We start from the raw sequence: 20,562 nt of genomic DNA on the forward strand, positions 1-20,562 counted from the left end.
CCACTGAAACGGCGACCAACATTGGTTACGACCCCAAACAGATAGAAAAATGGATGAAGAATATGAAAGGCAGTCTCACCGTGAGCATTCCGTTCGCACACGACTCATGTCTACCGGTCACAGCTCCGCCTTCGTTCTTGGGGGGCTTTTCCAGCCGTTAAGGACTTCGCCGGAGGCGGCAGGGGAGGTTATGGCAGCGTATGATGTCGGAGCAGGTGCGTCTGGGGATGGTGACACGCAGCTTGACGTCGTCTTCAACAGCTTGGCATCGCCCGTGGGTATTCTTCCGTTCATTCACGACACCACCGACAGTTAGGGTGACATTGGTGCCTCGGGGCAACGCAGCAATCGGAAAGGCAGCAGCTGGAGCTCTAGGATGGCGATGGGAGACAAAGAAGGAGAGCGAAGAACGGAGGGGGGGGGGGTAACAGTCGCACCCGGCAGTCCCGTCGTTGAACTATTCTCGTCGGAAAGAAATAGCTGCGACATTCAGCGGTGGCGGTAACATGGGTTAGCGGCGCCGGAGATGGTGGAGGTGGGTGAAACCGATGGTGCAACGCCGACAATAGAAGAAGGGAGTTGCGGCTGCTCTTGTTTGCGCTAGGGTTAGGGTTTAGATTGAGTTATATATCCCGTAACTTTGAAACTTCACCCCATAATGGCAAGTTTGGTCCCTCTCTATACAATTCTTTTCAACTATGATCCAAAATTTACCATTTGAACCCTGCCTCATGAATCCTTTACAATTGAAGTCTGAATTTTACCTTTTCAACCCAATCCATGGAAATCTCTTACAAATAAAGTCCCATAAACTATCAAACAGTCCCCAATATCTTAATTAAGACATAGTCAGGCCTTCCAGCTCATTTCCTTCTAAATTAAATTCAAATAATTACCATAGAGCCCCTATCTTCATAAATAATTATAAACTGAGTCCGAAAATTACACTTTTAACCCTCAACTTCTAAAATGGTGGAAATTAGCTCTTCGAGACCATCCTTTTATACATAATTATTTATTTTTGGGCTACGAGTCCTTCATTTCTTTATCTATTCATTTAATAAATATACGGGTGTTACATTAATCTTCGCCAAATCTTTTGATTATCGAAAGCATGTAAGACAATAGTTACAGTATCAATTTTTAGTACTACATATCAATTACCACTTTTCATGTACAAATGAATGAAGCCAATTTAAGAAACTTAAAATTTATTAGGAATTTCACCATAATTGTAATCAAGATCCTGCATATTGTAAAAAAAATACCAGACTAAAAGAGGATTTTATCAGGGGATAGGGGAAATCGATGACGAGGGTTTGCAAGAGAAATTATTGGAAGCAGGGAGATGTGATAGAGGTTGTACAATATCGACCAGAGTGGATGGAGGCGTGAAGAAATCAGAAGCGTGAAGAGCATAGAATCGATGAAGAATATGGAATCAATTTTAGAGATGAGAAATCAGAAGCTTACCATCGATTTGGAGGACAGCGATGGCGACGAGGATGTAGGATGGAAGCGGAGAAGAGGGTGGATGATGGCGGCGATGTCACAGGGATGAAGGATTGTCCTCGCGGAGATGATGAGGATTTGGATGGAATATCGCTTGTACAAAGGTCGGAGGAGATCGATGCAAAGGGTAAAAATGTGAAGTTCTCAGTCAGCTGATTTTTTTCCCTGACCCAGTAAGAAGAAAATTGACTGGGTCAGACCTTTACACCTGCAAATCAAACAAATTGGGCTAGCCGAATAAGAGAAAATAAACTCTGACTAAACTCAATCATATTAAAATCAAATGACCCCTAACTATTTGGCAGTATTTGGTTGGATCTGTGAGCAAGGGGCTGTCATACAAGGTTCACACTTGAGAGCTACTCATGGGCACGAGCTTACAATCTGCTAGACCAGTACGTGTTATCAAGTCAGAGACATACTTGCATTGAGATAGAATGATGTTTTTACCAAGAGAAACGATCTAAAGGCCCAAGAAGTAATATAGGTCCCTAAAATCTTGGAGAGCAAGCGTTGATCCTAATTTGGAGATAACACATGTAATTTCTTGAGGATCATTTTGGGTAACTATAATGTCATCCACGTAAGTAAGAACATAAACTAAGGTACCCCTATTTTTAAGGATGAACAACGAGGGATCAGTTTTAGAACCAACAAAACCAAGATATTGTAAGGTTGTAGAGAGTTGGTCAAACCATGCTCTCAATTCCGGTTTCAATCTATACAAGGATTTTTGGAGTAAACGAAGATGATCGGTTCTTGATTTATCAACAAAGCTCGGTGGTTGACGAAGACAAACCATTTCCTTGAGATCACCATGGAGAAAGGCGTTTTTAACATCAAGTTGTCTGAGAGACCATTGATTTGTCACGAAAAGATATATAACTACAGGATTGTTGGTTCTTTGACAAAGAGGCTGAATGTATCTTGGTAGTCAACATTCAGTTGTTGGTTGAAGCCATTTGCCACAAGACGGGATTTGTAGCGAGTAACATTCCCATTCGTATCCTTTTCGATACTGTAAACCCACTTTGAATCAATGACATTAGTGTTTTTAACTAATGGAACTAGAGACCAAGTTTTGTTTTTGCGAAGTGCATCAAACTCTTCGTTCATGGTTTGAAGCCATATTAGGGATTTGTTAGCAATGGTAAAAGATGATGGTTCAATGGAATCAACAGGGCAGTTATAAGAGAAATAGGTTGATGGGTCATATCTGGTAGTGGTTTTTGGGTTTTGGCGAAGGTTGGGTATGGGGCTGTGTGGGTAATGGTGTGAAATTGTGGAAAAGAGGAAAAATAAGAAGGTTCTTTTTCAGTAGGTAAAGGTGTAGGAGAAGGAGCAAAGAGGAAACTTTCTTCATTGAAAAGAGCATGTCGTGCAATGTATACGCGATCCATGGTTGGATGCAAACACTGGTAGCCATGATAAAAAGGGCTAAAGCCCAAAAGACACACGGGGTGTCACGTGACTGTTTGACCAAGTGTCAGGAAACCATGTTGAATCCGCAACCGAGCCATTTTCTGAGAATGTTGCATAATTAGCTTGTGACACATCACAAGATGAAGCTGAAGTGGGCTGATTTGGGCATTAGGCTGGAATATGACCTATGCCACACCGATTACAGTGGCCATACATCGTATTCTTAGTCGAAGCCCAAGCAAACTGAGGTTGACGAGTGTTAACACCAGAACCAAAAACACATGAATCATCACGGTTTCAGTTGTAGTTTCAGCGAGAGTTGTCACAACGCTTACCTTGATAATTGTTTGAAGATCGATTGGGATAGAAGGCTTGGGGTTGATTGTTTGTAGCCACAATGGGGCTAATTTGGTAGCCAAGTTGGGCTGCCAGTTGTTGTAAAGTAGTCATTTGTGCCAGTGGGGCAGCCGGGAGGCGTGAAACAATACCTGGGACAACACCCGTGAAGGCATGGGGAACTGCCGGAAGTGATCGGTTTATCATAAACTCATGATCACTTAATTACCCATACAGTTCAGGGAAGGTTATTGGAGGGGAACGAGCCAACATATTCGACTTTAGGCCACTATATTCATCAAGTATCCCAAACATAACTTGCATGGTTAGGTATTTGTCTTTTACGGGTTCTCCAATATTGGCTAAATCGGTTTCAAATTTCTGTGCTCGGGTGAGATAGGCAGATGATGTTTCATCACCCTTCATCTCGATCTTTAATAGTTAAGTCTTCAATGTGTGTTCACAAGAAGAGTTGTTGGGGGCACAAGCTCTTTCAAGGGAGAGTCATAGATCCTGAGATGTTGTACATTGTACATGTTGATAAGAGGCGTCGGAAATAGTAAAGGCAAGAAGCATCAATACCAGTGCATTAATGGCAATCCAATGAAGATAGTCAGTGTTGTCAGTGGAGGTCGTGCTGATAGTTGCAACAATCTTCGGTGGAGGACATTGGATGCTACCATTTATTTCGTAGTTGGTGGGTGAGAGACTACGGTGAATTTGTGAGTAGTTTTTTGAACATTGGTGCAGTATTGGATCATCTCCATTGAAGAATAACTGAAAGAAAAAAAAATATTGGTGATTTAGGGTTAAAGAGGCTGTGGCGGCTCTGATACCATAATAAGCCACCGAATGATTTTGTATTATTCTCAAGATCCAGAGATTACAATAGAAGTCCTATATATAAGAACATATAGTACACTTTAGTACCATCTATAATAGCATAAATAAAATATTCTTAAATAAATATTGTCTATTATTAGTGACATAAGTTGTTAAATGCCACTAAATCCATTAATTTTAGGGAGAATTTCGTATATGTCCTTATTGAACATAAAAATATTATATTTGTCCAATTTAATTTCTAAATGTCATATTTACCCTTTATAAACTTTAAAATATTATATTTACCATAATCTATATTTTTAATATTCTTAAACATTATTTTAATAATTTTAAAATTTTATTTGTATCAAAATGACTAGTCTACCCTATTATAAACAAAGTTTAATATATCAATACTAACCACCTCCTCCAATTCCCTTCGCTAGAGAAAGAAATCAAATTAATTCCATTATTTAGGGTTTTTTAATCAAAAGTTGTAATATAAACATAATGAACATTAGTTAGATAAGGATTCTTGCTTGCAGACACAACTCTCAAGAACCATAATTCGATTGGTACGTATGGAATGGAGGCTTCACGTTCTTTACCATTTACTCCTTAATTTATACTTATTATATATTTTCTCTTTTTACAGTTTTTTTTGGAAGCGAGATACTCACTTTAGGCATATATTTTTTCTTTTTACAGTTAAATTAAAACCCACTTATTACTTCAAATATGGTAAATGGGTCTTCAAGTATTTGAAGCTTTTATGATTTGGTTTTACTGAAATTTCTTATCCGTAGGTCATTCGACCAATTATTTATTGCGGCACTTATTACTTTGGATCTGGTTCAAAGTTCATAATCGATTCCCAGGAAGACATGATCTGAAATTTTACTTTTTGTTTATATTAAGTTTTTGAAGATTAATGATATTTTAAATTTAAAATTATAACAAGGGTATAATAGTCAATTAATTAAAGAAGGTTTTAAAGTATTTTAAAAAAATATTAAAATTAAGTATTTAGGTAAATATGATATTTTGAAAGTTTTTAAAAGGTAAATATGATATTTGAAAATTAGAATGAACAAACATGATATTTTGATGCTTAATAAACATATATATACAAAATTCTTCCTTAATTTTATAGTGAGATATAAAATATGTCTAAAAACATGATATAGCGGTACAAAAAAATGTCATTAAAAGTATATACCATTAAATGTCATTTAGTTTGTAGTGTGTAGATCAGTCCAAATACATTAAAAAACAAAAAATATGAATTTTACATCAAGCCACGTACATTAAAAAGAAAATAAAATATAATATCGAAACAAAATATAGTTTTAGATAAATCCAAAAGTATCAAAAAAACTTCATAACATCTACCAAGTGTTTTATTCAGAGGAATCTATATAGATATGAAAATAATCACCAAAGATTGTTATGCAAAATGCTTAATTATATATGCTTTTAATCAATTTAACCTGGTTTTGTAAAAATGGGTCGGCTTGTTCCGGTTCAACAATAGGCATAAAACCTATACTAGTTGAACCTCTCGCATCTCCGGTTCCAAGTCTAATCGGTTCGACCAACCGGTTCAAACCGGTTTTTAAAACAGCTAGGCAGAAAAAATTTAACCAAGCACCGTCTTATAAAAGCTAACTTTTCCTTGATATCAAGCCTGATTGCTCTCTCTAGGGCCTGGGAATCGGGAGAAACCAGACTCTCAACAAAGGTATATGGTTCAGCATATTCATTGAAGTTCTGAATCTCTGAAGATGAACAATTCTTGGAATCATATACAACCAACTCCGACCCATGTTGCAGCAAAACTTTCCCATCATTTGAAATACACAAAGGCACTAAAAATCCATAGACCGGACGACCAATAGGATATGGGATAGAAACAAATTTAGTCCAAGAATCTTTCACCCCATAAACCTTCATCACCCATACATCTGCACTATTTCTACCATGATGATCATAAAGCACACACAAACATTCTCTCAAAGCCCCCATATTCAAATCGATATAACCTTCATCATACGCAGGTTGCAAAATTTCTCCATACGTCTCCTTTGCTAAATCAAGAGAAGCTATAGTCCACGTATAAGATGACTCAGTATTTTGAATAGTCGTCCAATGAAGAACTCCATTCAAATACTGGACACAACAATCCATAGAAAAACCATTATGAAAATCACCAATTCTCTTCCAATTTCCAGTTTTCAATGAATACATCTTCACTATCGCATCATACTCGGCTTCACCCTTATAAACATAATATATTCCAACAACTTTCGGACCCAAAATTGTAACTAACAGGTAGCCCTCCAGAACCAGAACACGGTAACCTGTTTGATCTTCTAGTACTAGGGTTCCAAATAAACAGACCACGGTCCCTGTTAGCTATTAAAAACAATCCATTGCAACAACCGTAGATCCGCACACAGTCAAGAGGCTCTGGATAATCAATCTCTAAGGCGTTCACGATTCCATCATAAAGAGGACAACTATGAACACTTATTGAATTGGTACTCAAAATTAAGCGATGATGTGCATAGCGATTGTTGTTGGTTGACAAACTGAGATGGGATTTGACAAAATGAGGATCGGATATTATAGAGAACCATAACTTGCACACAGACCTGATCCGTAAGAGCGATTTAACGGGAAGCCTCGACAGAATTTCGATAATGATATCAGAAGGTACCGATTGAGGATCTTTAGATGTTTCGGAAGAGTTCAACGTTTTCATTCTCTCTAGTTGTTGTCGATGCTGCTCGTTGTCTTTGTCATGATGAAGTGCCATTGTCATCTTTGTTCGCCGAATAGGCTTCTCGAGATTTTATAATCTCGACAGTGATATTTTGGGAACATATTACGTTTCACGTGGACTTATTTTAGTATCAGCTTTAACTTATTTATCATTGAACATATCGTATCTTTACCTTTTTTTTTTTAATCGGTAAGGTAGTTAAAGTTTCCTAACATGACAAGCTATAAAACACAACAAGATATCATAAGACGAATAATTATTAATATAAAGATTTATATCTATTTTAGACTCTTTCAATTATTTCATACAAATATTTTGAAAATCGGACCGGAGACCGAATCAGTCTTTTTTAGTGGTTCGATGGTTCAACTGATCATAGGTCTTAAAAACTGGAACAGTTATCATAATTACAGTATTATTAATATTAATTATATAAAGAGTACAAAAAATAATAATAAACATTTAAATTCCCGTTTCGATCGGTTTTTACTGGTTCACAGCATGAAAGGTCTTTTGGCCTCTAAGAACCGAAACCGATACCAGTTTCCGGTTAAACAGGCCGGTCCGATCCAATTTTCAAAACATAGTTGCGTACATATAGATTTGAAGTGTTCTTTTATTTCCTCACCTACTATCCATGTGAGGCTTTTTCTTTCAAATTGCAAATACTATGATCTAAACTTTTTTTTTTTTTTTCAAAATGAGTCAGAATGGATTTAGAGATTTCCTTATCGAACATCATTGCATGAAATAGGTTATTATTGTTTTCTGATGGTGAAGAGAAGAATCAACCATTGATTAGAGAAAGCAATAGTCAAACACAAATTGGTCGATCTGGTTCGATTTTCATAATATGGTTTCTTACATATAGATTTCAATTAAGGAGTGTTTTAGCGAAGTTTAAAGCATTATAAATTCATTTGATGCGAGTACAGTCACACAAAATCCTTTTCACGATCAGAAGAACAACCTAAAAAATAGTTATTTAACAGCTGTAAGTCGTGGCTTAGTGAGTTTCCAAGACACTATATATCAGAATACATATACATGCATACAAATAATGGACCGTGACCTTTCGACGCTATATCGATAACATGTATCTGGACTCCCGGCCTATCATTGTTCTGTCTTCAACACGACTTTATAGGCTCACGGCCTAACACCATTCCACCATCAACTCTTAACAAAACAATAATGAATAAATCAAGTATATTACACGTAAGCACATAGAGGTTATACCTTTGATTATACTATACTATCTCTTATATCCTAGCATATATATATATATATATATATATATATATATATATATATATATATATATATATTGTAATACATTGTATAGTGAGGTAATTCACCTGAACAATCTCAAAGCAGCTAAGTATGTAGTTTTAAATGTAGGTTGACCAACACGTATCAACCTATAATATACTCGACTAGTTATTAACAATTTGAGCATAACGACTAGTATTTAGATTCTTCACTAATCACAATGAATATTGAGTTCAATCAAATAAGGAATAACTAGGCCAAATTTTATTGGAGGTAAGATTTGTTTTGTATACTGATTATACTGTTTGGGAAATCCACTTTAAACACCTCACTAGATCTAGTCTAGACATCACTACCGTAAGCAGACCAACCATTATTATGACTTGGAATCACTCATAAGTCTTATTTATAGATTCAGAATGATGACTATGAATATAAATATAAGTTACATTTAAAGCGTAGTAAGTGCAACTTAACTAGAGTTTTCCAAAAAAAAGTTTGGAAAGTTTGCAGGCAGAACTTTGACCAGAAAGCTTCTATTTGTCAGTTCTCTAGTGACCCAGGGTTCCGTTAAAATACTCGAAATATCTAGGGAAATTCAGACTCAACGGTGGAGAGCTTTAGAGAGAACTAGGTTTGAATGTGTGTGAAAATGAGCTGAATTTGGTGCCTAGTTATAGGCGATTTACGAGGACGCGTAACGCTTAAAGAAAAGAGCATTCGACGCTCTTGGTGCATTGGCCCCATTCAGTCTGACAATATGTTGCCATTTCCTTGGTCCACATTGTCTTTGAGACTTGGTCTTTGTCCATGCCACGTGGTGCCCTCCAGTGGTGCCACATCATCGCCTTTCACAAGTATTTTTTGCAACCTTCGAAAAATCAAAAGTCTCGCATATGAGATCCGTTTTCGACGTTCTTTATATCCGAGAATTCATCTCGATGAGTATTACAAATTTCCTTTAGGTCTCAACAACTAATTCTCATTTTAGTTTTACCTTATATTTTACGAAGGCTTATACTACTAAAATTGTTGGAAAAATCATAATTTCTTCATATGAACTCCGTTCTCGACATTCTATATATTGATGGGTTCATATTAACGAGTACTTCGATTCCCATTTAGATTGTTTTGACTAAAAAGAACCAATCTACATCGCACATTTTAAGACACCCATTTTTGTGTCAAGTTGGACATGAAACTTCAAAAATTCATAACTTCTTCATAAAGAGTTAAATTTTGGTGTTTTTTATACTCACGGTTTTGTATTAACTTCTACTAGAACTTTATGATAATTATTTTGGCTAAAAAGTTATATATATTTATATATATATATATATATATATATATATATATATATATATATATACAAAGACCACGTGGCATGGTCTTTGTCCATGCCACGTGGTGCCCTCCAGTGGTGCCACATCATCGCCTTTCACAAGTATTTTTTGCAACCTTCGAAAAATCAAAAGTCTCGCATATGAGATCCGTTTTCGACGTTCTTTATATCCGAGAATTCATCTCGATGAGTATTACAAATTTCCTTTAGGTCTCAACAACTAATTCTCATTTTAGTTTTACCTTATATTTTACGAAGGCTTATACTACTAAAATTGTTGGAAAAATCATAATTTCTTCATATGAACTCCGTTCTCGACATTCTATATATTGATGGGTTCATATTAACGAGTACTTCGATTCCCATTTAGATTGTTTTGACTAAAAAGAACCAATCTACATCGCACATTTTAAGACACCCATTTTTGTGTCAAGTTGGACATGAAACTTCAAAAATTCATAACTTCTTCATAAAGAGTTAAATTTTGGTGTTTTTTATACTCACGGTTTTGTATTAACTTCTACTAGAACTTTATGATAATTATTTTGGCTAAAAAGTTATATATATTTATACTTCGAATTTTACAACAAGCATTTTATATTAAAATTTATAGTAAAGGTAAAAAATGGGGTGTTACAACTCTCCCCCACTTACAAGGATTTCGTCCAGAAAATCTAACTAAATAATTATGGATAGTTGCTTCTCATCACTTCTTCTGGTTCCCAAGTCCATTATGATCCTTTTTGGTGTTGCCATTGTACTTTCACCAAACCAATCACCTTGTTGTGTAAGGTCTTTGTCTTCTTATCCAATATCATAATTGGTTTCTCTACATAGTTCAGGAGTTCGTCTACATGAATATCCTCCAAAGGGATAATTACATAATCATTCGTAATGCACTTTCTTAATTGAGAGACGTGGAAAATGTTTGGATCTGACTATGTTCTTCCGGTAAATCCAAACGGTAGGCAACCTTGCCTACCCAAGAAATAAAAAAAATGGTCTGATATATCTAGGTCCTAATTTACCTCGCTCCCGGAATTGGATGACACTGTTCCATGGAGAAACCTTAAGTAGTAAAAGGTCCCCAACTAGAAACTCAAGATCCGGTCTATGTCGATTGGTATAACTCTTTTTCCTACTCTGAGTAGGTTGTAGTCTTTCTCGTACCTGTTGAATAAGCTCGATCATCTTGATCACTACGTTAGTACTTTCAATAACTCTTTGACCGACTTCCCCCAACATATTGGTGTCCGACATTTCCTCCCAAAAAGCATCTCAAAGGATGATCTGCCAATACAAGAGTGAATAATGTTGTTGTAAGATAACTATGCCAATAGTATATATGAATCTAATCTCCAACCGAAGTCGAGAAGCATGCTCTCAACATGTCCTGAAGAGTTTGTATCGTCCTTTCACTCTGTCCATCGATTTGAGCATGATAAGTTGTGCTAATATGTAATCGTGTGCCCAGATCATCATGGAACCTCATCCAAAACCTGGAAGTGAAAAAAAATATCTCTATAATATATTATTGAGACCGGTACTCCGCACCGAGAGCCCATTTCTTTAACATATATTTGTGAGCTTCTCAGCTAAGGAGATCTCTGGATAGGCACAAAGTGGGGACTCTTGGTCAACCTTTCGACTATCACCCAGATAGTATCTACACTACGAGGAGTCTTTGGGAGTTTATTGATGAAGTCTATTGTTATCTGCTCCTATTTCCACATCGGGATATCAAGAGGCTGTAATTTTCCATGAGGCTTTTAATGTTTAGCGTTGACCTTTCAAAAACTCAAACACCTCTTAACGTACGATGCTACATCCATTTTATATAGGGCCACAATAACTGTGTCTAAGGTCTATGTATATTTTTTATCCCCGGATGAATCAAGATCTTGGACTTGTGCGCTTTGTCCATCAGTGTTTATCGAGTCCCACCATGGTATGGAACCCAAACTCTACCATGCAGGGTTAACAGTCCATGACTGTTTACCTCAAAAGCTAAAACTTGTCCTATAATTCTTTCGCTTTTTCAGTTCTCTTCTTTGGCTGCTTCGTTGTGAGCTTTCTTGAACATTTCAAGAAAATGAGTGATCATAGTCATTCTTAGGCACTTTCTCTTTATCAACATATAGGTTGTCTTCCGACTTAATGGATTAGCCACTATGTTGGCCTTTCTTGAATGGTAAAGGATTTTGTAGTCGTAGTCTTTCACCACACCCAACCATCAACGTTGTCTCATGTTCAAATTTGGCTGATCTATTAGGTATCAAGATTTTGTGGTCTTTGTAAATGGTACACAGAACTCCATACAAGTAGTGTCTCCAAATCTTGATAGCAAATACCACTTCTCCCAACTCCAGAACATGTGTCAAATAGTTAGCCTCGTGAGGCTTCAACTGTCTCGAGGCATACCCAATTACATGATCTCATTGCATGAGAACGACTCTGAAACCCATGATCATCGCATCATAATAAACTTCCATGTCGTCAACACCCTCGGGAAGGGTCAACACTGGACCTTTACATAACTTCTTTCTTAATGTCTCAAATGCTAATTGTTATTCAGGACCCCAACAAAAAACCGCACCCTTCTTCGTTAAATGGGTAATTAGTACCACAATCTAGGAGAAGCCTTGAATAAATCATCTATAATATCAAGCCAATCCTAAAAAAGTTTGAATCTCAGAGGGAGTGGCCGGAACCTACCACTGCATTATTGCCTTAATCTTGGTTGGGTCGATCAAAATGCAATTCTAGTTGACAGGATACCCAAGGAACTAGACCTCTCGTAACCATAATTCGCACTTGGAGAACTTTTTCATAAAGCTTATGCCTTCTTAGAACTTTGAGTATCTCCTATATATTCTCCTTATGCTTCTCTTGCATCTTCGAAAGAGCCAAGATATTGTCGATAGAAACGATTATCGACTGATCAAGCATGGGCGTGCAAGCACGATACATCAAATCCATGAATGGAGTGGGAGCATTTGTGAGCCTGAAAGACATCACTACAAACTCAAAGTGACCATACCGAGTTTCGAAGCCCGTCTTTGTTATATCCTCATCCCTTACTCGCATCTGGTGGTATCCTGAATGTAGATCTGCTCCCTAAAGTTGATCAAAAAAAGTAGTAAATCCTTGGTAGTGGATAACGATTCTTTACTATGAGCTTGTTAAGTTCCCTGTTGTCACACCCCAACTGAGGTGGCGGGACATTTCAGTCTGTACATATTAGTTCATGGATCACAAGAAATTGAATATATAGCACAAGTACATATAACAAAACAATATTTGTATTTCATCATGAAGTTTGAATACAAGGTTCTTACGGATAATAATACAGTACATGAGTTCCCTTAAATAGGCAGGCAGATATAAGAAAAACTAGAAAACTAGGTCGCCTGAAATCCATGAATATTCCTTCGTCTGAAAAATTGATTAATGAACTCCTAAGAATACATGTAATTTTGAGGGTCAACACAAGGTTGGTGAGAGTTACAGGATTTCTGCTAGTGCAGTAATGATATTTTTATAATGATCAAAAAGTATTTTCTTTGTAAGTAAAACCATACTTAAAAATGAGTTTATAAAGAGCTATTAAAGAATTGTGAAAGCCAAAAGGTGTTTTTCCATAAGTAAACCATGCTTGTAACTAGTTTCTAAAGAGAGAAACCAAACATTAGTTTTTATAGAGAGCGATAGAGATTCAGTTAATGTTTATAGTGAGTTCTATTACCGAGCTATATAACTGCGGTACCCCCTACAATGCTTCATTTTACATTGTAGTAATAATGGTAGTTAGTAATCACCAGATACGATTTATCGATCAAGGTTGTAGCTAGCAACCGCAGGTAGGGATGTCAACCCCGTTGAGATATATACATGTGTATCTCGCTCCGAGGATTAACAGTTATAGTAGTTTGCATATGCTAAGTTTTTATACTTAGGTAATGAACAACGTCTTAGTATAAAGCTCTTAACTAATGTATTTATATAACCCAAGTTATTTTGTATGTAAATGAGCACTCGAGTGTAAGGATCGATACTGAAAAACCCTAACTTATACGAGAATAAGTCACTAGGCGAAAAGATTTACGTTGCAATAAGTTTATAAAAGCTGAGTATGATCGATATGTAGATATGTAAAAGTAATGCTACCCACTTTCATAAAGAGGAAATTCTCGTTTGTAGTGTACACAAGTGTATGTAAAAGTCCATGGTATAATATTTATAACTTATATATATATATATATATATATATATATATATAGATATATATATATATATATATATATATATATATATATATATATTTATATATATATATATATATATGTATAATTAAAATGAAGAGTGTTTGAATCAATCGATAAGAAATAAAGAACACAAGATCTAAATATGATTCGTTTAGCTTGGATTAAAGTCTGAATGAATACAAAGGTTTTCAAGTAGGAGATAGAGTAATTCAAATGTCTTTGTTACTCTGGACCCATGCATTTACCCTATTTATAGGATATACAAGACTTACAAAAGTACAAGGACTTAACATTATGTATCAAAACTAAAAAAACCTTGTAAATAGATAAGATAACGAAAGATGAAACTTTCATTATTTAAAGACTCGAAACCTAAGTTACAACTTTCAACGAATCACTACAATATTTCGACTCTACAATCTCCTCCTTAGTGAGAACAGTCGAAACCTTCAAGCTAGTATTTTCATTGTCTATATCAACTCTTTTCGCATCTCCATGTACCACAAGTTAATTTTTTGAATCTCGGCTCTGTCATCATTATCATTCTTCTTGAAATTGTTGATGCGGAGAAAAATATTCGAAAAATGGGCATTCGTGTATCGCTCATTGTCTATCACTTGAAAGAGAATGTTCGTCAACTTGTTCGTCTTATTATTCCCTTGAAAGACACCTCCGGAAGGTCGATGTATTGTCTCCCCATCTTCAAACTCATCAATGTTCAATCTACTTGTCAATATAGATTAGGGCACCTTTAAAGTCTTATTGATCGCCAGCTAAATCAATGTCTATGATAGCCAAATACTCATAATAACACACCAGAAAAGCTTTGATATGTGCATATCCCAGAATGAATGCATTTTTATTCTCTTCAGCAACTTGCGAAGCTTCTATATTGTAGAGAATCTTCGACACCGTGATCAAATCATTAAAGTTCATCAGAGGAAAATATGCGATGGTGAAATAACACGCCACATTATTCGCTCTAACTACCAAGTATCAAAAGTTTTGTAGTAAGCCTTCGAATATGACATTTGACACTATCGACACAATATTGACTATCTTCATTGATAACCATACTTCTTTTCCACCTATACCCAAGACCGCATGAAATCGAATCTTCAACCTCTTGTATTCATTTTTATCCTTGAAATTCTCAAATAACTTAAACTGTGTGAATGTAAATAAAAGATGGTTGATTGAAATTCGAGTTCTCAATGTCATAGCTGTTCTTCGACTTCTTTGTAAACTCATTTGGCTTATCAATGAATGCTATCTCTATTGTTTCATAGCACCATTGTTTTTTTGGGTCACCTTTTTTCATGCCAGGAGGATCATTCATCCTCTTATTTAAGATGTTGTTTATCTGCCTTTGTTTCTCCATTTCTATGGCTTGAAATCTTTTCTTTTCTTCCTCTGTCTGAATAATTTGAACACTTTTTCCTTTTCCTTTTGGATCAACATTAGAAAATGATTAACCAAAAGAAGAACTTGAATTTCCACCTCCTTCATTATTCAAAATGCCTTTCTTCTGAACATTCGAAAAATCAACATTTGTTGTTGTAATTGTTGTTGTTATTGACATTGTGATCACTGGCTTCATTACAACAGTTATTGGAATTTAAGTTGACATGACTTTCCTAACTACAAATCTTTGTCTTCAACTGATCCTTTTGAAGGACCAACACCCTTAGCCCCCCCTTGCGACTCTTGGCTAGGATGAGCATTGGTTGGTAGTCGAAGTACCAAATTAAGAATATGAGCTAATTCTACCTTGATGCTTGCTTTAATGTTTGAAACCATAGTAGAAATGGATTCATGAGAAATAGAAGATTGAGCCGAAAGATCAAATTTCAACATTTTCTCTTTGAAGTCAGAAAGAAGTTGTTCAATCTTCTTGAATATTTTTTCATGGAGTTTAGTAATCTTGTATGCAAAGTTTCCAGACTGAACTGCCTCATGGAGTTTAGTAATCTCGTATGAAAAGTTTCCAGACTAAACTGCCATTCTCTCTTCATACTTCTTATCCAAATTGTCAATCACAGTCTTCAATCACGACTCTTGAGATTTCAACAAGTACTCTACTTCAATTCCCACTCATAGAGTGCTTTCCACTTTTGTCAGCCAAAAACTGAAGAAGTGACTTAATTTTACCATTTAGGATTTTGAATTGTTTACTTGACATAGTTGCTTCGTCAGGTACATCATCCTATTTAGGATTGAATTGTAAGTCAGCAAACGATACCATCGTATCTTCATCTTCAGCCTCTTCGTCATGAATAGACTTATAATGTTCTATTGATTGAGATGAAAACAATGCATCAATGGGTTGTTGTAGAACACTAGAAAACGTTTGTGACAACAAAGTGGATGTAGGAAGAACAATGGTTGAAGTATATGGTGATGATGACAATGGTGGTCATAAAGTAGACGAAGTAACAACATGGAATTTGATTGTTGTTGTAGCAATTATGGATGTGTCTACGTGTGATATCCCTTCACCCATAACAAATTTTTTTTCCTTATTAGATAATTTCACAAGGAAGTTTGAATTTTCGACCACACTTGGTATTTTAAACTTCGGATGGTATGAACAATATCTTCTCAGGGATAATGGGATTTGTATGTTCACCCGAACTAATGTTTACATCCATATCAGATATGTGTGTAGTGACATTGGGATGACTTATTTCCTCAAAAGTAGATTTAACATGGGCCTCCTTTCTTAGTGATACATGAATCGAACCTCATGTACCTTCAGTCTTAGTATCTGATTCAAGAACATTAGGATTTGTCGTCTTCAATTTTTGCATAAATTCAAAAGCGCTTCATTTTCTTGATGCAGGAGAAGTAGGAGAAGAGAATTCTCAAAGGAAAACTCCCTTCCTTGTAAACTGTAGTTTCTTGATCGTCTTCGAAACACCCTTTTTAACCATAGGTTCACCCTTAGGAGTCTCTTTGTGATAGTTTCAGCCTATGTCTCAACATTTTCGACATGATTTTCAGTGTGTTTCGGATGTTCCACTTTAGATGGTTTCTAAACAACAAACTTTTCTACAGGCTTCTTTGTTTATTTCAAAACCTCTTTTCTTGTTTTTGTAGGCACAGTTTCTTGAACAACTTCTTCTACCACTTCATGTGGCTTCTCAACTAGTTTCTTTTTCTTCTGACCATTAGAAACTTTTGGATTGACCTTTAGCACCCTTATTCAAAACCTTGGGTGGTAAACTTCCAGTTGTAGTAGAACCAATGTTAACAAGATAATGAACAAAAAACTCATGAGAAGGAGTCACTAGATTAACCAGGGAATCTGGAATCCGAGCAATCATAGGAAATATCTTTAAATCATTCACCAACACCTTAGGAATAGTCATCAAAGAATACTCAGTCATAACATGATCCATAGGGAAAAGAATACCCTCTTGAGTGTAGACTTTGCGTAGAATCAACCTCCAAAACCAAGAACATGAAACTCCATTTGCTAGTTAGGAATGAGTGATTGAATTGTCAAACTCTTCCTAGAGTAACGAAGCATAATCAACATTGATTCCATAGTATATCTGTCACACCCCCAAACCAGAACGGCGGAAACGTTCGGGGGCGGCGTCATATTCAGTATCATAACAGTTCATAGAAAGGAAAGTACACACCACCATAATATAAATATATTTGAAAAGTTTACATGATTGTATATGTTACATGTTTGCAAAAGGAATCAAATACAAAATGGTGATCCAAAATATGTTACTAACGCCAGCGCGTTAGTCTTCAGAAGTAGTTGCTACCTGGTCTAGCGGTTTCCTGAGAATACAAGTTATTTCAAAGAAAAAGTGTCAACATTTAAGTTGGTGAGTTCATAAGTGGTGTTTTGAGAAAATGTATGCCATTCGAAAGTGTTTGTATGTTTTCTAGAAAATGTAGTATTTCAATTGTAATGAGTTATGATTCGTGTGTTGAAAATGAATGTATTAGATCCAAAAAATCCCATATTTTCCCTAATAGTTGAGATATGATTTGTTGTGTTTTCCAAGAAAAACCCTTATTTTCTTATAAAAGTATGAAATGCATATGAATGTTCTTGATATAAGTTGCAACTAATTGTACCGAGAAAATCCCTTATTTTCCTATTAGTTGTTTGGTTTGTATACAGGAAAAACCCTTATTTTCCTGACATAACTGGCAGTCTCTAAGACCGAAAATCGCAAGCAAACGACGTGCTTGTAAGTTGTGTCATAGTTTTACATAGTAAAGCTATACGAAGATCGCACTTGTTAGATGAAGAATAGTTTTAATAGCTACTCGTTCATGAAAGCATAATACCATAATAATTGTATATCCGATGAGTTTTATAACCATACTAAACATAATATGCCTGTAGCGACATTCTTCAGGCGTCGTAGCGTTATGACAACTGTCACCCTAAAAGACGGACTGTAGCTAACAGTCAGGGCGCGGGATCATGACTTCCCGTATAGATCTATACACATTTGACACGTTCTCCGAACGGGAGACTCTGGTTATAGACAGGACTTGTAGCGATACCTTTTATCAAAAAGGCAGTGTTTGAAGATGTACACGTCTCATGGATTCTCAACTAAGTCTGTATTAAAGTAGTAGTTTGTATGCAAAGTTTATCCTTTTTCACAATGTTTGACAAAGCATAAATCATAAGTTCTTTGAATGCATAAAATGATTTAGTAAAGAATGTTACCCTTGATATGATGTATTTGTATGCAAACGTATAAATAAAACATATTTCTATTTATAAACATATTGTATCCCAAGAGGGTAAAGTTGTGTTGTGAGGCGTTTTGCATGAGAATGACTTCATAAGACAGTTAAAGCAACAATATGAAAAGTATATGAAAAGATCGATGTTTCACACGATTTTAGTCGTGTGTCTACTTGTATTCCCCCCTAAAAGAGTATAAAAAGCATTTAAAAACGCATTTAAAGTGTGCTTGCAGGGGTATGAACTCACCTGATAGTTTGAAGATAGCGAGATGGAAAACCGGACAGAGTTTCGTCTCGGGAAACGGATTTTCCTCGGGATTCTCGCGAATCTCGGGAGTAAAATCGACCCTCGGGACTTGAGCAAAAAGACCAGAGCTTCGGGTTTGAACGGACACGGAAAACGAGGCAAGATTGTGAGAGAGAGGAGAGAAATGAGCATTTTTCTCGGAAGCCCTCGCATCCTAATTATAGGAAGGCTGAACCGCCTCCGAACGCGGGGCGTACGCCCGTACGCAGCGCGTACGCGTACATCATGCATGACCGAAGCCTCGACTGCCTCGGCTTCGGATGGGACGGGTTGCTGGGTACGCGGGTCGGATGGGACGGCGGGTCGGACGGGACAGCGGGTCGGACGGGTCGGGTACTTCGGACGGGTCGGACGGGTCGGATGGCTCGGATAGGGCGACGTGGACGATCAGAGGCCAAGTCTCTCGGGTACGCGGGGCGTACAGGGGTACGCAGCGCGTACCCGGATGAGGACGCTGACTCCTCTTCGGATAAGGTCCGAAATTTTGATTTAAATAAATATATAATTTATTTAATAAACTTCAAAAATTCATATCTTCTTCATACGAACTCCGTTTTCGATGGTCTTTATATCCACGCGTAGGTGAGACTACGCTCTACAACTTTCGTTTAGACTCCGTTGGCAAATTCCGAAATTATTTTTATTATTTATTTTATAACTCAACGTGTTTAAGGAATTTCTTTGAAAATTCATAACTTCTTTATCTGATGTCGGTTTTTGCCATACTTTTTACCGCTGAAATACCATTGTCGAGACCTTCGATTCTCGTTTAGGTCATTCCGGCAAAAAGTCGCTCGATCGCCGATTCGAGTTTTTAGCTGTCTACTGCTATTTTCGGATCTTGGAAAAATCACAACTTCCTCATACGAAGTCAGATTTGGACGTTCTTTTTGTGTACGATCACGGTTTAATGTTATCTATAACTTTCATTTAGATACCTAAGGCTAAATGCTATCATATTGAAACTTTGCGTTTTCCGTTTAATCGGTGTTGTCGGTTTTGTCGGAAATCTTAGAATGGTCATAACTTCTTCGTCATAACTCGGATTTTAGTGTTCTTTATATATTTGGAAACCTGAAGACGATATCTACTACATAGAGTACTCCAATCAGAGCTTTTGAATAATTCATTTATCGATGATATTCCTATTACATTCCAAAGAGGTTACAAGACTCGATTTATAATGCCCGGAAATAACGGGTTGTTACATCATCCCCCCCGTTAGAGGGAATTTCGTCCCGAAATTAAATACAAGATAAAAGCTTTAGGGGCTGAGGAAGAGATGCGGATACTTCTGTAGCATTTGGTCTTCCCGTTCCCATGTGAATTCGGGTCCTCTCTTAGCATTCCATCGAACTTTTACTATTGGAATGCGACTCTGCTTAGTCCGTTTAACTTCCCTATCCATGATCTCGACGGGTTCTTCCACAAAGTTAAGATTTTCGTTTAACTCGATTTCATCGAGTGGAATTACAAGTGTTTCGTCGGACAAACACTTTTTCAGGTTCGATACGTGGAATACTGGATGCACTTTGTTAAGCTCGATTGGAAGTTGGAGTTTGTAAGCCACTGGACCAACTATCGAAATGATTTCGAAGGGTCCAATGTACCTGGGATTTAGCTTTCCACGCTTCCCAAAGCGTATCACGCCCTTCCAGGGTGAGACCTTCAGTAGTACACGGTCGCCAATCTGGAATTCCAAGGGTTTACGTCTCCTGTCGGCATAGCTCTTTTGCCTATCCCTTGAGGACTTCAGTCGTTCTCG

The sequence above is a fragment of the Lactuca serriola genome, chromosome 6, assembly GCF_051521515.1.
Source record: "Lactuca serriola cultivar US96UC23 chromosome 6, Lser_US96UC23_V15, whole genome shotgun sequence".
Lineage (NCBI taxonomy): Eukaryota > Viridiplantae > Streptophyta > Magnoliopsida > Asterales > Asteraceae > Lactuca > Lactuca serriola.